Source organism: Colletes latitarsis, chromosome 7 (assembly GCF_051014445.1).
Source record: "Colletes latitarsis isolate SP2378_abdomen chromosome 7, iyColLati1, whole genome shotgun sequence".
In the NCBI taxonomy this organism is placed as follows: domain Eukaryota; kingdom Metazoa; phylum Arthropoda; class Insecta; order Hymenoptera; family Colletidae; genus Colletes; species Colletes latitarsis.
Genome location: NC_135140.1, coordinates 4,130,521 through 4,133,798, shown reverse-complemented (window position 1 = coordinate 4,133,798; position 3,278 = coordinate 4,130,521).

Here is a 3,278-nt window from a genome sequence, read left to right as displayed (position 1 = left end):
ATCGGCCATCGTTTAAGTGGTAGAACACTTTTTACTCTACCTAACGCACAGTTTCCTTCGAGCGGTCTTTAAACGCACACTTTTAAAAGTTACCTTTTATTTCTTAATCTATCGAGCGGCGACTCGACATTCACCTTTTCTCAAATTTCCTTTCGTTGAAACCTGCAAATTTATTCAAGTCCATTACGGCCCAACCAAGCTTCGATACTTCAAATATTCTGCAAACCGTTTCATCCTTGATTGAAACTGCGTCAGACCACGAAATAAAGATTCAACGGAATCGATAGTTCGCGTGCCCGTAACAATAAATTATCGTTAACAATCGCCACTTGTTACCACTCTTCTTCGTAGCAGAAACAACTGTGTTTAATTTCAACGATAATTTATTGTCTCCGCGAGGTTTAAACGTTCCATTGCCACTCGAGCGATCGCTTCTATATGTAAGTGGACGTATATCTAAGTATTTTTAAAACCCTGCACGTGCAATTGGTAACGCTGACTCGTATGTACGAAATTATAAGCGCAAACATATACACATACTCGCACACACGCATACACGCATCTTAATATAGACGTACTGTGTTTTTTTTTCGTTAAAAAATACAACTATGAAGTTTTTTTTTACTCTTTTACGGTTTATTACGATTCCGACGATCATGCTCGAACTATGAAAAATATCCTCAGAGTGCACGCGTGTACGAACAGGACGTAATTTGAAATTAATCGGGACAAGAATGACTATAGAACCACTCGATTGTAGAAAGGAAATTATGTAAAATCTTTTACAGTGTTTCTACGCTTTGTTTCGATGCAAACAACCGTAGACATAGTTATTAACGCGAATCGTATTAATATTAATAACATGTTACGGTGTTAATGTTCTATGTTCAGGCAGAAGAAACAATTTCAACATTTTAAACTGAACATTCTATGTACAAAATATTTTTCAAGATCGTTTACGTAATATTTCGAGAATAAATGGACCTTCACGTACGCATAAAAGTAAATTCCAATAGGGTTTTTAAAAAAAGTTATTTGTCGTTTTGTTTATCTTGATACGAGCGTTTATACTGAATCTCGTGGCTCGTGAAAATATAACTAAATGTATGTATAAACTTAAAATTATTCGATAGTTTTCTCTCTAAAATTAAACGATTCCTTTGAACAGAATTTAACACTAAACCTATCACGACCGGTCATCTGATCGATTGAACGATTTATATTTTTTTGTAAAAATCGGACAGAATTTGGTATCAAATTCTGGTCAGCTGCCGATATAAATAAGAAATATATAACAAAGATGAAAAGAGAGAATCTTCAATGGCCACTGTCTTAGAATAGTCTAACAACACGTATTAAAAATATTAAAAGTTTAGATGCGTGCAGTTCCGAAACTATTAGCGTTTTATTAATTATCGAGGCATTGTTAGAAGCTGCAAAGCCTCCCCTTTAAAATGGTTTTTGGTTTTTGCCGATCCGACTTTCCGTTTTCGAGATATTGTAATTTATGTAAAAGGTAATTTTTTAAATTCCGCTCTCCGCCTTAGAAAAGGCTATTAACGCGCATTAAAAATACCAACAGTTTAGACGCGTGCAGTTCCGAAACTATTAGCGTTTTATTAATTATTGAGGCATTGTTAGAAACGGTAAAGCCTCCCTTTTAAAATGGTTTTTGGTTTTTGCCGATCCGACTTTTCGTTTTCGAGATATCGTAATTTATGTAAAAGGATATTTTTCTCAATTTGACTATCTCTGTCTCCGTCTGACGCATTGCGTCGTACCTCTTTGTCGCGCGTGAGTCGAGACAGTCACGTGACCAGGAAGTCGTAGTATTTCCAAGAATTTACTACGCACTGTTTACTATTTTCACGCGCGCGAGTTCATTCATCTCAATGAAACATAAACAAACTAGCCACCGCATCGACTTGAAACTAAAATCGCTATATCTCCGGAACTAATAAAGCTATCGACTCTCACAAACGCTCATTTTAAAGAGCGTTTCATTCTCTATCCAATGACTATACCAACTATTATATTTTATGCTGTCTTCTATGTTTATTTTGACATTTACTTTGACTCTATATACTTAAAGAAGTTTCAGCAATTCCTCTTGGTAGAAATAGGTAAACATGAAGTGTCGGTAGATTTAGTGTTAACTTCTGTTGGATGTAAATATATAATCAGTGTTGCAAATCACTGAATTATTTTAAACGTTTCAATTGCGTGGTGGACCGATTATTCTATTTCCTCGTACTTACATTCACGCGTGTGTTTGCACACCATGTGTACACGCACTCACACGCACACACACACATCTTTGCATCTACATTAACGCGTATATATATATACATATATATTTTTTTTGAATATATCTACATATAAGTGTGTATACTGAACGTAGCGTTTAAACGGAAACACCTAACTTTGTTATTTAAAATTGCTTAGGATAAAATTACGCTATTTTGAGGGGCTCGTATAACTATACATATTTTGCATTCTAAATTCAATTTTTCTAAATTTAAATTCATGCTTTTGCACAATCAGACTTTTAGTTGTTCTCAAACTTAAATGAGTTATTAAAAAATCAACATTTTCCATAAACCCAAATGTTTCTTCATGGATATTTGAAAAAATGTGTTGCACTAAATAGTGATTACGTAAAAAAATAAATATGTACGTTTCAAGTAGAGTGAATTTATTTTGTGATTGGTTTCATTAATTCTTGTCCCAAACATATTTAAAGGATCGGAGTTATTAATGAATTTTAGTTATCAACCAATACCCCATATTTAGGTGTTCCCGTTTAGCTACTTTACTCTGTATACAAGTTGCGGCTGAATAACAAGTACAAACGACTGGAAAGTCGTACCTTACGAGAAAAATGAGAAAAAAGAGGAGAATCAAATTTCAAATAAAAATAATTTTATTCTTTTCTTTTTTCTTATTTTTGTCATAAAGAATCATCCTCTTCCATTCGCTTGTACGTGTTATTCAACCGTATCCTGTATACAATACACATGTATGTACAATATTGAAAGTACAGTAATAATGGACGGCTGAAAATTCTCTATCTAAAACGCCTAATCTTGTTCCCTCGCTAATGATCATAAATAAACCGATTGAAAACCGAAATGTTATTTATTTGTTGCAACATGAAAAGAAGTTCTGAAAACTTGTTCACACGACTGTGTGCCAAATTGAAGCATTTAATATATATAATACAAGATCCTAAGACTACATAAGAGAAATTAAAAAATATTGTAAACACGTTAAAATGT